At 41.9% G+C, this 19,810-nt stretch overlaps 1 protein-coding gene across 2 annotated transcripts in view; it reads right to left on the bottom strand.

The window, feature by feature from the left end:
* CPXM2 (carboxypeptidase X, M14 family member 2) overlaps nt 1–19,810 on the bottom strand; it is a 121,546-nt gene that overhangs the window by 70,937 nt on the left and 30,799 nt on the right. The window lies entirely within an intron of this gene.

Below are 19,810 nucleotides of genomic sequence, written 5' to 3'. Positions count from 1 at the left end.
AAAAAAAAAAAAGACAAGTGAGCCAGGTGAACCTTTCTAATTTACTAAGATCTTCTCTGCATGAATCCCATTTTCCTCTGGTTATTTCACAAGTGCATAATCAGATGAAAAAAAGTCTGGGTGACAGTCAACAGATAAGAATGATAAGCCAGTCTATCTTCCCTACCTCTGAGTACTCTGCAGCTCAAATTCTTACTTGTAATGGCCAACACTGACGGGAAGCTCAGAGCTCAGCTATAGCAGAGGAACAGCTTGGCTAAGGGTCCCATTAGCGGAGCCCATCCATCACTGCACCAGCTAACATAAGCCTTTATCAGGACCAACACCGCACACGCATTCCCAGTCCATTCCTGAAACAATCTTGAAACAGCTTTGAGAGAATGTCAGAATACTAACATATCACGGTCTTCTAAAAGCACTACCATCTCAAATGAAGGTGAATTAAAAAACTGTTAGTCTACATTCTCCACAGACCAAGCTCTCAGTGAGCCAGCGCCTCCATGTCTGATGGTACACAGGGTGTCTGCAACAAGGACCTAGAGGTGCTGCAAGGTTCTGCCTTCTAGAGCCATCAAAGAAAAGCTAAATTTTGCAAGTGTGTGTTAATGGTCCCACCTGTGCTTCAGTGCATTTTGTTAAAGTGATGACAACTCTTAAGTATAACCCCTCATCTCCCAACATTACCAGTCAACGGGGAGATCACCATCCCAGCCTGAAGGCTATAATTACACAATTGCTCCCTTTCTTCATCTAAGGCACTTATCCCCCCAGTGGAGGAGACCTGAAACTCATTAACGACCTACAATATCACAATTCATCTTCTTTCAAGAAACCATAATACACACTCCGTTTTTGTTGTGGTTCCTCTTTTCTCATAAACTGCCCATGAGACGGGTGCTTAGAATAGCTTAATTTATTAAAATTAACCTTCACCTTGTCTTTGCTATATGCCAAGTAGTGGCCCCAGCAACAGAAATACAAAGGTAGATGACACAGGCCGTCCTGCCTTCCTGGAGCTCAGAACAGGCAGGTGGACTGAAGTCCCCTCACGGTGCTTGTGTCCTGGTCTTGGCATCTCAAAATCACCCACTGCACAGTGTGCTGATTAAGAGCTTGTGCTCTGAAGTCCTATCTGGGTGTGAATCCCAGTTCTGCAACTTTCATACTGCATTAATTCAGGCAATTTGCCTAAATGCTCTTCTGTGCCTCAGTTTCCCCATCTGTTCAAGTGACAGGATGCTGCCTGTGCTTTCAACAGGGCCTGGCACTTAGAAGCATGGGCTCAAAAAGAATTGAACACTCAGTAAATGCTAGGTATCAGTAGGCCTAAAACAATGAATATTTGGTAAATCATGGAAATATGGGTGTTTTAAGAATGATTTCACACTGTACAAAATTCCAGGGAATTGCAATACTATTCCAGTTCATTGGTGTCACATTTTCTATAACCTCAAATTTCCAGAATAGAGTTATAAAATCTGAAAAAAGAGGAGGCCCACCGTCTAAAGTTCTTAACAGGAGTCCATGTTGCCCCCTCCGGCAACATTTGCAGTCATTTTTGGCTGTCGCAACTCGGGGAGGTGTGTGCAGCTGGCAACTAACAGATGGAAGCCAGGGATGCTCCTAAACATTCTACAATGCACAGGACAGCAACACCTCACCAAGAGCTGCCCGCCCCAACATGTCAATCACGCAGCCCGTCCCAACATGTCAATCACGCAGAGCTTAAGAAGCCAGCCTATGGGCTAAGCAGACAAGAAAGAGCTGCCCACAGCCCAGGATGTTCATCCCTACAGGACCATGAAAGCTTGGAGCAGCTGTCCTCGTGTCATTCGGCCAAAGTCTACTGACTGGTACCCGACATTCAATTTACAGTTCCCGTTTCTGCCAGTCTGGATACTTTGCTTCTGCTGCCCATCTCAGTTCTTCCTGAGCACCCCAGACAGCCAATTAAACATAATAAGGTGTCAGGAGATTGAAGAGCCCTTCCTGAAGCTGACTCTTTGGGAAATGACAGCCACCTCTGCAAAATCAATTCTACATTTATAAAGCAAGCATCTGGGAGAATTCAATGAAAGAGGAGGTACCAGCCCCAGAGATGTCACCAAATTACACCAGAATGCCAAAAATGATATCAGTAAAATGTCTGCTACTGTAGGATGTGCTCCACAGAAATGAGGCAGAACACCAAAAAGAGGAAGATATCAGATCCAGAAAAAATGGGTTCCGACATAGGAGGGACTTCTCAGAATGATGGTGAAGAAGTCCCGAGATACTAGTGATGTAAAAGACCCAGAAAGCAACCTATTCAGAATACAGCAGGTCAAAGGGCTCCCGAAAGAATGTCTACAGAAACACAAAACAACAAAAGTCAGACTGAACATCATTGAACAGATCTGACCTTATAGAAAGTTATATTGAAGACTATTGCAGCATGTGGGGAGATGTTTTTAAAAACATGAGCAGTTCCAGGAAAACAAAAAGTTGTCAAGAAATTATATAAAAGAAACGATTTCTTGGCTCAAAACTACAATAATTCTTGGCTCAATAGTAAGCAATATTTATAGTCATAACAATGAAAACCTCAAATGTAAATTTATCCAAAATCTGAGATGCGACTTTATTGGAAAGATTAAAGAGGGGTAAAGGAGTGATTTTAAAAATGAGCTGAAATTCTCATCTTCCGTAATAAGAACTCAAAAGATAAAGTCCCAAATTTATATAAACCAATACATATCGATACGTGCATATCATTTAGAAATTAAGATTTAAATGTCCAAAGAAACAATTTAAAAGAGCTGGAAGTAGTTGCCCCATTCACAGCATTCAGGGGCAGTCAGGGGGTGGGGTGGAATGTGGAATGCCTCAACAGGAACTACTGTTTTGTTTTTGTTTTTTATAACTTTACTAGGAATAACTGACAGATACAATTGTATATATTTAAAGTGTACAACATGATGATTTGATATGCATATACATTATGGAATGATTACCAAGCTCAAGATAATTAATGCAGCCATCACCTCTGGTGTTAACTCACTTTTTTGTCTGTGCGGTGAGAATGCTTAAGATTGAACTCTCAATAACTTTCAATATTATACAATACTGTATTACTAACTATAATCATCACGCTATATGTTAGATCCTTTGAACTTATTCTTCTTATAACTGAAAGTTTATACCCTTTAACCTACATCTCCCCATTTCCCCTCCAGCTCAGCCCGTGGCAACCACCATTCTATTGTTTATTTGTTATAATCCTTTAATGTTTTGATTTCTTTAACTACTTGCTCATAAAACTGATTAAAATAAATTTTAATTTTAATGAGGAAAGGAAAGGAGATGCACAGATATAAATAGTAACTGATATACAACCTACTTTTTTTTTTTTTTTTTTTTTTTTTTGCAGTACGCAGGCCTCTCACTGCTGTGGCCTCTCCCGTTGTGGAGCACAGGCTCTGGACATGCAGGCTCAGCGGCCATGGCTCACGGGCCCAGCCGCTCCGCGGCATGTGGGATCCTCCCAGACCGGGGCACGAACCCGCGTCCCCTGAATCGGCAGGTGGACTCTCAACCACTGCACCACCAGGGAAGCCCTACAACCTACTTTTAAAATTATTCTTGACTAGGCACTCTGATCTGAAGTGCCAATGAAACTAGACGAAGCACAAAGAAAAGAAAAAAAAAAGCAAGCTGCAAACCCTCTGAAAAAAGTGCCTCTGCACCTCTAGCTTGTGCGGAGGTTGGTGTCTTCAGTGGAGTCTCCTATTGCAGGGGAACCTTCAAGATGGCGGAGAAGTAAGACGTAGAGATCACCTTCCCCTCTACAAATACATCAAAAATACATCTACATGTGAACAACTCCTACAGAACACCTACTGAACGCTGGCAGAAGGCCTCAGACTTCCCAAAAGGCAAGAAAATCCCCACTTACCTGCTGTGTGGCTGACAGGGTCTTGGTGCTCTCGCCTGGTGTCAAACCTGAGCCTCCGAGGTAGGAGAGCCGAGTTCAGGACATTAAACCACCAGATGCCTCCCGGCCCCACATAATATCAATCGGTGAGAGCTCTCCCAGAGATCTCCATCTCAAAGCTAAGACCCAGCTCTACCCAACGGCCAGCAAGCACCACTGCCAGATGTCCCATACCAAACAACTAGCAAGACAGGAACACAGCCCCACCCATAAGCAGAGAGGCTGCCTAAAATCATACTAAGTTCACAGACACCCCAAAACACACCGCCGGACACGGCCCTGCCCACCAGAAAGACAAGATCCAGACCCACCCACCAGAACACAGGCACCAGTCCCCTCCACCAGGAAACCTACACAAGCCACTGAACCAACCTCACCCACTGAGGGCAGACACCAAAAACAAAAGAAACTACGAACCGGCAGCCTGCGAAAAGGAGATTCCAAACAAAGAAAGACAAACAAAATGAGAAGACAGAGAATTATGCAGCAGGTGAAGGAGCAAGGTAAAAACCCACCAGACCAAACAAATGAAGAGGAAATAGGCAGTCTACCTGAAAAAGAATTCAGAGTATTGACAGTAAAGATGATCCAAAATCTTGGAAACAGAATGGAGAAAATACAAGAAACGTTTAACAAGGACCAAGAAGAACTAACGAGCAAACAAACAATGATGAACAACAAAATAAATGAAATTAAAAATACTCTAGAAGGAATCAATAGCAGAATAACTGAGGCAGAAGAACGGATAAGTGACCTGGAAGATAAAATAGTGGAAATAACTACCACAGAGCAGAAAAAAGAAAAAAGAATGAAAACAATTGAGGACAGTCACAGAGACCTCTGGGACAACATTAAATGCACCATTTCAGGGGTCCCAGAAAAAGGAGAGAAAAAGAAAGGGTCTGAGAAAATATTTGAAGAGATCATAGTTGAACACTTCCCTAACATGGGAAAGTAAATAATCAATCAAGTCGCGCAAGTGCAGACGGTCCCATACAGGATAAATCCAAGGAGAAACACGCCAAGACCACATTAATCAAACTACCAAAAATTAAATACAAAGGAAAAAGATTAAAAGCAGTGAGGGAAAAGCAACAAATAACATACAAGGGAATCCCCATAAGGTTAACAGCTGATCTTTCAGCAGAAACTCTGCAAGCCAGAAGAGAGTGCCAGGACATATTTAAAGTGATGAAAGGGAAAAACCTATAACCAAGATTACTCTACCCAGCAAGGATCTCATTCAGATTCGACGGAGAAATTAAAACCTTTACAGACAAGGAAAAGTTAAGACAATTCAGCACCACCAAACCAGCTTTACAACAAAAGCTAAAGGAACTCCCCTAGGCAGGAAATACAAGAGAAGGAAAAGACATACAAAACAAACCCAAAACAATTAAGAAAATGGTCATAGGAACATACATATCGATAATTACCTTAAATGTAAATGGATTAAATGCTCCAACCAAGACACAGACTGGCTGAATGGATACAAAAACAAGACCCATATGTATGCTGTCTACAAGAGACCCACTTCAGACCTAGGGACACATACAGACTGAAAGTGAGGGGATGGAAAAAGATAGTCCATGCAAATGGAAACAAAAAGAAATCTGGAGTAGCAATTGTCATATCAGACAAAATAGACTTTAAAATAAAGGCTATTACAAGAGACAAAGAAGGACACTACATAATGATCAAGGGATCAATCAAAGAAGAAGATATAACAATTGTAAATATTTATGCACCCAACACAGGAGCACCTCAATACATAAGGCAAATGCTAACAGCCATAAAAGGTGAAATCGACAGTAACACAATCATAGTAGGGGACTTTAACACCCCACTGTCACCAATGGACAGATCATCCAAAATGAAAATAAATAAGGAAACACAAGCTTTAAATGACACATTAGACAACATGGACTTAATTGATATTTATAGGACATTCCGTCCAAAAACAACAGAATACATTTTCTTCTAAAGTGCTCATGGAAAATTCTCCAGGACAGACCCTATCTTGGGTCACAAATCAAGCCTTCGTAAATTTAAGAAAATTGAAATTGTATCAAGTATCTTTTCCAACCACAACACTATAAGAGTAAATATCAATTACAGGAAAAAAATGTAGAAAATACAAACACATGGAGGCTAAACAATACTCTACTAAATAACCAAGAGATCACTGAAGAAATGAAAGAGGAAATCAAAAAATACCTAAAAACAAATGTCAATGAAAAAGCGACAACCCAAAACCTATGGGATGCAGCAAAAGCAGTTCTAAGAGGGAAGTTGATAGCAATACAATCCTACCTCAAGAAACAAGAAAAATCCCAAATAAACAACCTAACCTTACACCTAAAGCAATTAGAGTAAGAAGAAGAACAACAAAAAAACCCCTCAAAGTTAGCAGAAGGAAGGAAATCATAAATATCAGATCAGAAATAAATGAAAAAGAATTGAAGGAAACAATAGCAATGATCAATAAAACTAAAAGCTGGTTCTTTGAGAACATAAGCGAAATTGATAAACCATTAGCCAGATTCATCAAGAAAAAAAGGGAGAAGACTCAAATCAACAGAATTAGAAATGAAAAAGGAGAAGTAACAACTGACACTGAAGAAATACACAGGATCATAAGAGATTACTACAAGCAACTATATGCCAATAAAATGGACAACCTGAAAGAAATGGACAAACTATTAGAAAAGCACAACCTTCCAACACTGGACCAGGAAGAAATAGAAAATATAAGCAGACCAATCACAAGCACTGAAACTGAAACTGTGATTAAAAATCTTCCAACAAACAAAAGCCCAGGACCAGATGGCTTCACATGCAAATTTTCTCAAACATTTAGAGAAGAGCTAACACCTGTTCTTCTCAAACTCTTCCACATACAGCAGAGGGAGGAACACTCCCAAACTCATCTATGAGGCCACCATCATCCTGATACCAAAACCAGACAAAGATGTCACACACAAAAAGAAAACTACAGGCCAATATCACTGAAGAACATAGATGCAAAAATCCTCAACAAAATACTAGCAAACAAAGCACATTAAAAGGATCATACACCGTGATCAAGTGGGGTTTATCCCAGGAATGCAAGGATCCTTCAATATAAACAAATCAATCAATGTGATATACTATATTAACAAATTGAACGAGAAAAATCATATGATCATCTCAATAGGTGGAGAAAAAGCTTTAGACAAAATGCAACACCCATTTATGATAAAATCTCTCCAGAAAGCAGGTATAGAGGGAACCTTCCTCAACATAACAAAGGCCATATATGACAAAACCACAGCCAACATCTTTCCGAATGGTGAAAAACTGAAACCATTTCCTCTAAGATCAGGAACAAGACAAGGATGTCCACTCTCACCACTATTATTCAACATAGTTTGGGAAGTTTTAGCCACAGCAATAGGAAAAGAAAAAGAAATAAAAGGAATCCAAATACGAAAAGAGGTAAAACTGTCACTGTTTGCAGATGACATGATGCTATACATAGAGAATCCTAAAGATGCTACCAGAAAACTACTAGAGCTAATCAATGAATTTGGTAAAGTAGCAGGATACAAAATTAATACACATAAATCTCTTGCATTCTTATACACTAATGATGAAAAATCTGAAAGAGAAATTAAGGAAACACTCCCATTTACCATTGCAACAAAAAGAATAAAATACCTAGGAATAAACCTACCTAAGGAGACAAAAGACCTGTGCGCAGAAAACTATAAGACACTGATGAAAGAAATTAAAGATGATACAAACAGATGGAGAGATATACTATGTTCTTGGATTGGAAGAATCAACACTGTGAAAATGACTATACTACCCAAAGCAATCTACAGATTCAACGCAATCCGTATCAAACTACCAATGGCATTTTTCACAGAACTAGAACAAAAAATTGCACAATTTGTATGGAAAGACCCCGAATAGTGAAAGCAATCTTGAGAAAGAAAAAATGGAGCTGGAGGAATCAGGCTCTTGGACTTCAGACTATACTACAAAGCTACAGTAATCAAGACAGTGTGGTACTGGCACAAAAACAGAAATATAGATCAATGGAACGAGGTAGAAAGCCCAGAGATAAACCCACTCACATATGGTCACCTTATCTTTGATAAAGGAGGCAGGAATACACAATTGAGAAAAAACAGCCTCTTTAATAAGCGGTGCTGGGAAAACTGGACAGCTACACGTAAAAGAATGAAATTAGAACACTTCCTAACACCACACACAAAAATAAACTCAAAATGGATTAAAGACCTAAACGGTAAGACCAGACATCATAAAACTCTTAGAGGAAAACATAGGCAGAACACTCTATGACATAAATCACAGCAAGATCCTTTTTGACCCACCTCCTAGAGAAATGGAAATAAAAACAAAAATAAACAAATGGGACCTAATGAAACTTCAAAGCTTTTGCACAGCAAATGAAACCATAAACAAGATGAAAAGACAACCCTCAGAATGGGAGAAAATATTTGCAAATGAAGCAACTGACAAAGGATTAATCTCCAAAATATACAAGCAGCTCATGCAGCTCAATATCAGAAAAACAAACAACCCAATCCAAAAATGGGCAGAAGACCTAAACAGACATTTCTCCAAAGAAAATATACAGAATACAACAAACACATGAAAGGATGCTCAACATCACTAATCATTAGAGAAATGCAAATCAAAACTACAATGAGGTATCACCTCACACCAGTCAGAATGGCCATCATCAAAAAAATCTACAAACAATAAATGTTGGAGAGGGTGTGGAGAAAAGGGAACCCGCTTGCACTGTGGGTGGGAATGTAAATTGATACAGCCACTATGGAGAACAGGATGGAGGTTCCTTAAAAAACTAAAAATAGAACTGAACTACCATACGACCCAGCAATCCCACTACTGGGCATATACCCTTTGAAAACCATAATTCAAAAAGAGTCATGTACCACAATGTTCATTGCCACTCTATTTACAATAGCCAGGACACGGAAGCAACCTACGTGTCCATCGACAGATGAATGGATAAAGGAGATGTGGCACATATATACAATGTAATATTACTCAGCCATAAAAAGAAACGAAATTGAGTTATTTGTAGTGAGGTGGATGGACCTAGAGTCTGTCATACAGAGTGAAGTAAGTCAGAAAGAGAAAAACAAATACCATATGCTAACACATATATATGGAATCTAAAAAAAAAATGGTCCTGATGAACCTAGGGGCAGGACAGGAATAAAGACCGAGAGGTAGAGAATGGACTTGAGTACATGGGGAGGGGGAAGGATAAGCTGGGACAAAGTAAGAGAGTAGCATTGACATGTATACACTACCAAATGTAAAATAGATAGCTAGTGGGAAGCAGCTGCATAGCACGGGGAGATCAGCTCGGTGCTTTGTGACCACCTAGAGGGGTGGGATAGGGAGGATGGGAGGGAGGGAGACGCAAGAGGGAAGAGATATGGGGACATATGTATATGTATAACTGATTCACTTTGTTATACAGCAGAAACTAACACACCATTGTAAAGCAATTATACTCCAATAAAGATGTTTAAAAATAAATAAATAAAATAAAATTATTCTTTAATTACCCGGGTGTCTACACAGCACCTACTATGTTCCAGGCGTTACGCAAAATGCCTTGCTTTATGGCACATACAGAAGACTGCGAATCTCAAAGTCACTCTGCTGCTGTGAAATCACTGATCTCCATTGTACATATTGCATGATCATGGGCTGCCTCTATACAGAAACATCTGGAAGCAAGTTAAAAAGTTATATCCAAGTGAATGTAACTAGTTAGTGATTCCAGGATAATTAAAACAGCTGCCTGCCACTTTGCAAACATAGCGCAGTGCTATTTGGACAGAAACAGAAAAAAGTAATAGTTATTTTTAAATACTTTTGAGAAAAAAATATTAGAAGCAGAGGCTGAAACGTCATAGTTACCGACGAGTTAGCTCCTTGGGAGGCAGTGGTTACCTAAAAATGTTAGATGTGACAACTGATTATTATAGGTAAGTAACTAATCTCCCATAAAAGGCCATAACGTGGTCTGAATACCTACCTTCAGTAAACCTCTGTGATAAACCCATAAAACTGCCTGGGTGCAAATCAGCTGATCCTTCTGCAAATTAGCAGAGCTCCCTGCTAGTTCAGGCCTTGGTCACCAGTAAAGTTGGTTAAAAAGAAACAATCATTGTTTTGTAAACCCCAAACCAATTTTTAAAAATTTTCTTGCACTGGCTAAGGAAACCAATAAACATCTAGAGTATGAAATTAAAAACATTTAAAAATAAAATCTATTAGGAATTCCCTGGTGGTCCAGTGGTTAGGACCTTGCACTTTCACTGCTGATGCCCTGGGTTTCCTGGATTGGTTTTCCTGTTTTCTCATTTTATATAAATGAAACTTTATGTAGCTACTCTTTTGTGCCTGGCTTCTTCCACTCAATGTGAAATCTGTGAGATTCATCCATATTATTGCAGGTAACAGTAACTTACTCCTTTTCACTGTTGTATAGTATTCCACTGTGTGCATATACAAATAACTTATCCATTGTAGTGGTGATGGACATGTGGATTATTACCATTTGGGGTATCATGAATAATAATGCTATGAACCTACCTGTACATGTCATTTGTACACATATGAATGCATTTCTTTCAGGCATAAGAGTGAATTTGTTAGATTAACAGGTATGAGAATGTTGAGCTTCAGCAGATACTGCCAAAGAGATTCCCAAAGTGGCTGTCCTATTTCACAATCCCAGCACTGTATAAAAATTTCTATTGCTCCACGTCTTTGCCCACACCTGATATTGTCCTTTTTCTTTTTTTTGAATTTTATTTTATTTTTTTATACAGCAGGTTCTTATTAGTCATCAATTTTATACACATCAGTGTATACATGTCAATCCCAATCACCCAATTCATCACACCACCATCCCTACCCCGCCGCAGCTTTCCCCCCTTGGTGTCCATACGTTTTTTTCTCTACATCTGTGTCTCAACTTCTGCCCTGCAAACCGGTTCACCTGTACCATTTTTCTAGGTTCCACATACATGCGTTAATATACGATATTTGTTTTTCTCCTTCTGACTTACTTCATCCTGTATGACAGTCTCTAGACCCATCCACGTCTCAACAAATGACCCAATTTCGTTCCTTTTTATGGCTGAATAATATTCCATTGTATACATGTACCACTTCTTCTTTATCCATTCATCTGTCGATGGACACTTAGGTTGCTTCCATGTCCTGGCTATTGTAATTAGAGCTGCAAGGAACAAGGTGGTACATGACTCTTTTTGAATTATGGTTTTCTCTGGGTATATGCCCAGTAGTGGGATTACTGGATCATATGGTAATTCTATTTTTAGTTTTTTAAGGAACGTCCATACTGTTCTCCATAGTGGCTGTATCAATTTACATTCCCACCAACAGTGCAAGAGGATTCCCTTTTCTCCACACCCTCTCCAGCATTTATTGTTTGTAGATTTTCTGATGATGCTCATTCTAACTGGTGTGAGGTGATACCTCATTGTAGTTTTGATTTGCATTTCTCTAATAATTAGTGATGTTGAGCAGCTTTTCATGTACTTCCTGGTCATCTGTATGTCTTCTTTGGAGAAATGTCTATTTAGGTCTTCTGCTCATTTTTGAATTGGGTTGTTTGTTTCTTTAATATTGAGCTGCATGAGCTGTTTATATATTTTGGAGATTAATCCTTTGTCCGTTGATTTGTTTGCAAATATTTTCTCCCATTCTGAGGGTTGTCTTTTCGTCTTGTTTATGGTTTCCTTTGCTGTGCAAAATCTTTAAAGTTTCATTAGGTCCCATTTATTTTTGTTATTATTTCCATAACTCTAGGAGGTGGATCAAAAAAGATCTTGCTGTGATTTATGTCAAAGAGTGTTCTTCCTATGTTTTCCTCTAAGAGTTTTATAGTGTCCGGTCTTACATTTAGGTCTCGAATCCATTTTGAGTTTATTTTTGTGTATGGTGTTAGGGAGTGTTCTAATTTCATTCCTTTACATGTAGCTGTCCAGTTTTCCCAGCACCACTTATTGAAGAGACTGTCTTTTCTCCATTGTATATGCTTGCCTCCCTTGTCATAGATTAGTTGACCATAGGTGTGTGGGTTTATCTCTGGGCTTTCTATCTTGTTCCATTGATCTATGTTTCTGTTTTTGTGCCAGTACCATATTGTCTTGATTACTGTAGCTTTGTAGTATAGTCTGAAGTCAGGGAGTCTGATTCCTCCAGCTCCGTTTTTTTCCCTCAAGAGTGCTTTGGCTATTCGGGGTCTTTTGTGTCTCCATACAAATTTTAAGATATTTTGTTCTAGTTCCATAAAAAATGCCATTGGTAATTTGATAGGGATTGCATTGAATCTGTAGATTGCTTTGGGTAGTAGAGTCATTTTCACAATATTGATTCTTCCAATCCAAGAACATGGTATATCTCTCCATCTGTTTGTATCATCTTTAATTTCTTTCATCAGTGTCTTATAGTTTTCTGCATACAGGTCTTTTGTCTCCTTAGGTAGGTTTATCCCTAGGTATTTTATTCTTTTTGTTGCAATGGTAAATGGGAATGTTTCCTTAATTTCTCTTTCAGATTTTTCATCATTAGTGTATAGGAATGCAAGAGATTTCTGTGCATTAATTTTGTATCCAAAATTTACCAAATTCATTGATTGGCTCTAGTAGTTTTCTGGTGGCATTTTTAGGATTCCCTATGTATAGTATCATACACATCATATAGTGTCATCTGCAGTGACAGTTTGTCTCTTGTAACATTCTTTATTTTAAAGTCTATTTTAAAGTCTAATTTATCTGAATTAAAGTCTATTTTATCTGGAGTATTGCTACTCCAGCTTTCTTTTGATTTCCATTTGCATGGACTATCTTTTTCCATCCCCTCACTTTCAGTCTGTATGTGTCCCTAGGTCTGAAGTGGGACTCTTGTAGACAGCATATATATGGGTCTTGCTTTTGTATCCATTCAGCAAGCCTGTGTCTTTTGGTTGGAGCATTTAATCCATTCACTTTTAAGGTAATTATCGGTATCTATGTTCCTATGACCATTTTCTTAATTGTTTTGGGTTTGTTTTTGCAGGTCCTTTTCTTCTCTTGTGTTTCCCATTTAGAGAAGTTCCTTTAGCATTTGTTGCAGAGCTGGTTTGGTGGTGCTGAATTCTCTTAGCTTTTGCTTGTCTGTAAAGCTTTTGACTTCTCCATCGAATCTGAATGAGATCCTTGCTGGGTAGAGTAATCTTGGTTGTACATTCTTCCCTTTCATCACTTTAAGTATATCATGCCACTCCCTTCTGGCTTGTAGAGTTTCTTTTGAGAAATCCGCTGTTAACCTTATGGGAGTTCCCTTGTATGTTATTTGTCATTTTTCCCTTGGTGCTTTCAATAATTTTTCTTTGGCTTTAATTTTTGCCAATTTGATTACTATGTGTCTCAGTGTGTTTCTCCTTGGGTTTATCCTGTATGGGACTAGCTGCGCTTCCTGGACTTGGGTGGCTATTTCCTTTCCCATGTTAGGGAAGTTTTCAACTATAATCTCTTCAAATATTTTCTCTGGTCCTTTCTCTCTCTCTTCTTCTGGAACCGCTATAATGCGAATGTTGTTGCGTTTTATGTTGTCCCAGAGGTCCCTTAGGCTGTCTTCATTTCTCTTCATTCTTTTTTCTTTATTCTGTTCCATAGCAGTGAATTCCACCATTCTGTCTTCCAGGTCACTTATCCATTCTTCTGCCTCAGTTATTCTGCTATTGATTCCTTCTAGTGTAGTTTTCATCTCAGTTATTGTATTGTTCATCTCTGTTTGTTCTTTAATTCTTATAGGTCTTTGTTAAACATTTCTTGCATCTTCACGATCTTTGCCTCTATTCTTTTTCTGAGGTCCAGGATCATCTTCACTATCATTATTCTGAATTCTTTTTCTGGAAGGTTGCCTATCTCCACTTCATTTAGTTGTTTTTCTGGGGTTTTATCTTGTTCCTTCATCTGGTACATAGCCCTCTGCCTTTTCACCTTGTCTATCTTTCTGTGAATGTGGTTTTTGTTCCACAGGCTGCAGGATTGTAGTTCTTCTTGCTTCTGCTCTGATATTGTCCTTTTTTAAAAAGCCATCCTAGTGCCTATCACATCTCGTTGTGATTTTAATCTGTATTTACTTGATGATTAATGATAAAGAGCACTTTTTACTATGTTTATTGGCCATGATATTGCTCCACAACCATAGCAGGGCTCCAGCATACTGGCTTTGCTTTAGTTCCTCAAATATATCATATTCTCTCCACCACAGGGCCTTTGCACACAGTGTTCCATTCAACCTGGAATTCTCTCCTATCCCCTCTGCCAACTCTTCATCTGATAAACTCTTAACTTCTAATCCTGCTTCACATCTTGTAGCCCATCCTCAGGAAAGTCTTCCAGATTTCTAGACTGAGGCAGGTTTCTTGGGTATAGCGAGCCATGGTGTTATGGGTTGGATTATGTCCTCCAAAAAGATATGTTCAAGCCCTAATCCCTGGAACCTCAGAATGTGAATTTATTTGGGAATAGGGTTGTTGCAGATGAAATTAGTTAGGCAATGATAAGGGCCCTAAACCCAATGACTGGTGTCCTTATAAGAAGGGGAAATCTGGATACAGAGACAGACATACAGAGAGGAAAGATGATGTAGGAGCACACAGGGAGACCGCCCACGACCACAGAGGCAGAGACTAGAGTGATGCCACTACAAGCCTAGGAACATCCTGGGCCGCATGGGGACCAGAAGCTGGAAGAGGCAAGGAAGGATCCTTTCCTCACAGCCTCAGAGGGAGCGCAGGCCTACAAGCACTTTGATTTCACACTTCCAGCCTCTGAATTGTGAGAGAATAAATTCCTATTGCTTTAAGCTGCCCCGTTTGTGACACTTTGCTATGGAGGCCCCAGGAAACTAATGCACCTTGTCCTCTCCTTCTGCGTATGCATTACAGGTTGTAATTGGGCATTCACCTGTGAGAATTTTTTTTAAATAATTTCATTTCCCCATTACATTATCCAAGGCCAAAAAAACATCGGAGGAGGCATCCTTGACTCCTCTTTTTCTCACATCCTCTTCCAAACTTCATCCACTTCATCGGAAAAGCCTACTTTCAAAATATCCAACACCCAACCACTTCTCACCACCTCCACACTCCCGTCTTGGCCGGAGACAGCACCACCTCTTGTCCGAGATGCTGAGATCACCCCCTGCCACACCAGCCTTCCGCTGCTCCTTGGTAACTGGTAATGCCTGGCCTGCTGTCGGCGCAGGACACTCAGGCCACTCCCACTGCCCAGATGCTCCTCCCACAGCTACTTGAGCCCCTGCTGATCCTTAAGCACAGATATTACCTCCCAAAAGCCCAGACCTTGATCACCTTTAACTATAACCTGCCCCTTCCCCACAGCCGGCCCTCTTGACCCCACTGTCGGCTACAGGTTTGTTTTTCTTCTCTCCGTCACACTTATCACCTTCTAACATTCTATAAAAATTTTTATTACTTTTCTTGCTTTCATGTGCCTCCCTCCCTCTCGACCGTAAGCTCTCAGATGGCAAGGATCTCTGTCTGTTTTGGTCACTGAGGCATCCCAAGCATCCAGCACAGGGCCCAGGACACAGGAGGTCCTCCAGAAACATTGGCTAAAAGATCAGGGACTGGTTCTGGTTTTGCTCATCATCGTCTCCCCAGGACTTGTGATTTTTAGTGTCTGCCTAGCACCAATAAGGTCCCCAGGAGGTGGGGTTTTTAACGAAATGAATGAATACAAGAAAGAATCTGTTCCGATCTTTCTTTCCCTCCTCCCTTCCTGTCTTTCATACTCTCTCCACACGAGGCTTCCCTGCTTGTGCAGTGTGTGCTGTGTCCACTGGAGCCCCAGCTCAGAATGACCTGCACCCCTGACTCTTAACTGTACACGTCCAGGAGACAGTCTGGCTGGCCTGCGTGTGGCTGGGCAGACAGCCCAGAGGGCCCATCCCCACGAGGCACCATTTGAGAAGGCACAGTTGGGTTGTGCCAACTGAATGGACATGAGGTCCCATGGGGGTGACTGCTGACACCCATCAGACTTCTCTGGGTCTCGCCAGGATGTGGGCCTGGAAGGTACTAGGTGATGCAGAAGCCAGTGGTCAAGGAGATGAGTCAGAAGGTGGGGTGCTGGGGGAAACCACAAGCTAGTGAACACACTGAACCTTCTCGTGGGCACCTGAGACGCACCAAAAGGAGCACGGAAAACCCTACGGCCGGAAAAGTTCAGTCTGAGCCTCAGCTCTGCACTTACTGGCTGTCGGGTTAGGGCAGGTCAGTCAGCCTCTGACTTCAATTCCTTTTCTCTAACCAGAGTTTCCCTCTGAGTATGCTGAAGATGAAATGAAATATTAACTTAATGAAATTTAGTAAAATAGTAAAGAAAAATCCACACGGCAAGCAGAACGGAGTCCACTCCTGCACCAGGGAGTCGGTGCTTCCAGAAGGGCCTGGGATCCAAAGGTCAGGCGTCTCTGTTACTCGGGGCTCCCCTGTCCTCGTTGCCCTGCTCTGTTCCTAGTTATCACACTCGCGTTTCACGATGCTTCCGAGAATGAGACCAGGACGTCAACCTCATTATGGCAAATTCTCACTTTGAACTTTCCAAAAGTCATGATTTAAAATACTCAGTCCTGCTATTCCCATAAAAATCCTAATACCTCAAATTCCAACATCTTGGCATCCAAACACTGTGTCCCAGACTGTTTCTTGAAGCCAGATGCGGAATGAAATCCCTTTATCGGAAACGAGCACAACATTCCTTGATTTGGAAACTCTCCCCACTGTGATGATTTCTGCCTCTGCAGCGCCCAGCACATAAACAGCCCCCAGTGAGGGCTTGTCGAGTCACAGCAAGGGTTTGTACAGCCAGAAAGAAATGGGAGGCTGACAGGCAGAGAAATGGGATGGTGTGAAGGAACAGACAGGCTTTGGGGTCAGAAGACCTCGGGTGCAGATGATTCCAGCAACAGGCAGGAGCGGGGGAGAGCGGGGTGACGCCTGAGAAAACCATGCTGCCCTGGGTGGTCCCCATACGCCCCCCGCCCAGATAAACGTGGGGCACCAGGTGTCTCAGGGCCAAAGAGGACAAGGGGACAGATGTGTGGGATGTGCCCATGCTCGTGAACTTCGACATCAGGATAAAACTTGGTTCAATGCTCTATAACCGACTCCCTGTGGGTATATCTGAGGCCACGGGCGTTGGCCATCTTCATGGCTTACACCTCATGTCAGGTAAAAAGATGATCAGGTCATTGGCAGTGGGTTCTAATATCAGCACCCAGCTGCTCTGTGGAATTTATTGAATGGAATGACTTACAAGAGGAGCTGTGTTTCGTTCCAGTGGTGCTGAGAAATGGTTCAGACAGATGCTATTATAACCACACATTTCCTCATCAAAGAGGGCTCACACACGTGAGACAGGTCGTGGGCCACAGAGAGTCAAATAATGGTGACCAGGCATTGCAAAGACGTCTGCAGGTGTTAATGCCTCATGTTTTTTCTTGCAACCTCAAAACAACAGCTCTTTCTTTAAAACTCTGATCAGAGGGTTTCCCTGGTGGCGCAGTGGTTGAGAGTCTGCCTGCCGATGCAGGGGACACGGGTCCGTGCCCCGGTCCGGGAAGATCCCACATGCCGCGGAGCGGCTGGGCCCGTGAGCCGTGGCCGCTGAGCCTGCCAGTCCGGAGCCTGTGCCCCGCAACGGGAGAGGCCACAACAGTGAGAGACCCGCGTACCGCAAAAAAAAAAAAAAAAAAAAAATTGTTTTCAGTCAATTTAACGTGTCTCCTTACCAGTAGTGATGTTTTTTGGAATTGATTGTTGTTGTTGTTGTTGTTCTGATTACAGAGCTGCATAGATTTTGAACCTTATTTTTCCTGTGAACTTGGATTTTATAAGTGCAAGATTTTGCAGACGATGAACATTTACTGAACTGCATTTGCCACGTTATAGCAGAAACACCTGTCTCGGTGTTAGTCCGTTGGGAGATGCTGTAAAAGAATGCCTTAGACTGGGGGGCTTAGGAGCAACACAGATTTATTCCTCACAGTTCTGGTGGCTGGAAAGTCCAAGATCAAGGTGCCGGCCGATTCGGAGTCTGGTGAGGGAGGGCCTGCTTCCTGGTTCATAGACGACTGTCTTCTCCTTTGTCCTCACGTGGTGGAAGGGGTGAGGCGGACTCTCAACCACTGCGCCACCAGGGAAGCCCTGATTTAAAACAATTTTTTAAATACAGCTATGATGATAGAATTTGACCTTAAAAAACCACAGTTAAAGCAGTATGGTGGAAAGGGGTGTAAGGAAGAATGGAAGCTGCTGGGTTGTGAGCAAATGGGCGAAGGACCTGAGTGGTAAGCGTCCTAGGACAGGGCACACGGCCACCCTAGCCAGAGCACCGCAGAGTGACGAGCACCATGGACAGGACCGAGTTCTTCCGAGGCTTCTGCCCGCAGCCGTGTTGATGGTCCCCGGGGTCAGGGCTGCCGCCTGGTCCCGCAAAACACTGATGTACTGGCAAAAATGGTACATGAACCAACCCTACTTCTGTGCCACAATGACATCATCCCATACTTGCCAATCACACATGAGCAAATTTGCAATAACGAAACACCAAGACGTCCAACCTGCCTGCACCAACCCCATCCACTTCGGGGAGACTTCAAGGCAGCCACGGTGCCCTTCGCACTGCAGCAGCTCCCCAGGAGCACCTATGAGGCACATACATATGTGCAGACACAGTGCTGACAGTGTGGGAATCTCAGAAAAACAAGATTCACACGACCTGGGGAGGGTGGCCCATGAGTAAATCAATGTGAGATAAACGTCAGAAAAGAGACTCGCACATGGTTTAATAATCATCCGGAGATGCCTAGAACACTTTAGCTGTTGGTCGCGACAGTTTTATGGCGTCGTTTGGAGCAGCAGCTCCAGGTTTAAAGCAGCTTGGAGTCACATCCTGCCTCTCCTGGGAAATCTCAACAAAGTTACTCTACCGATCCATGCAGCTGTTTTCTATGAGACAGAAGTAATAATAATAATAGTCCTTGTCTCACGCCAAGGAATAAATGAAATAATGCAGGTAAAGCACTCAGCACAGCAGCAGTGACTATCAGAGCTGCTTCCAGCTCTCCTTCTGCTGGAGACTGAGGCATCTGGAGGAAAGGGGACAAACAGGAGCTTTTCTTCTTGGCTCTGTAAGGGCCGTACAGTTCCGGTACATAAAGGGCACTTTGCAACGGTCAGGTGAGTGAACAGATTTTAATGGGCACGAACGTGGCATTTGAGAATTGCTGAGGATGACTCTCCTTCTTCCTCCTTCTGATCCTCACATTCCGAGAAGTGAGCGAAGGTGAGCATCTTGCCTAAAGCCTGTCGGCTCGTCAGCAGGAGGACCAGGGAGCGGCCGAGCCTGAGTTCTGGGTGGATCACAATCACGCCTGCAGAGCCTGACCAGCAAAGGGCTGGACTGACCTCGCTCACATCCTGCGCTAAATGCGTTTAAATACGGTTTCTAATTCCAATACCTTGCTGTTTCTCACACATAAAATTCTATGAGCTTGACAAGCCTACCAAATACTCAGATGTGAGACAAGATGCAGTTATGTTTAAACTGCATTCAAACTGCATGTGTGGGAAGATGCATTTTGGGGCACCTGTGGCAGTGGAATCACGCTTCACCTGGCACCAGTTCTGGAAAGTGGGACCCACCAAAGGGCGTCTGTCCTTAAAGCTAC

The sequence above is a fragment of the Stenella coeruleoalba genome, assembly GCF_951394435.1.
Source record: "Stenella coeruleoalba genome assembly, chromosome: 16".
NCBI lineage: Eukaryota > Metazoa > Chordata > Mammalia > Artiodactyla > Delphinidae > Stenella > Stenella coeruleoalba.
This window is presented reverse-complemented; position numbering and strand designations above follow the sequence as displayed.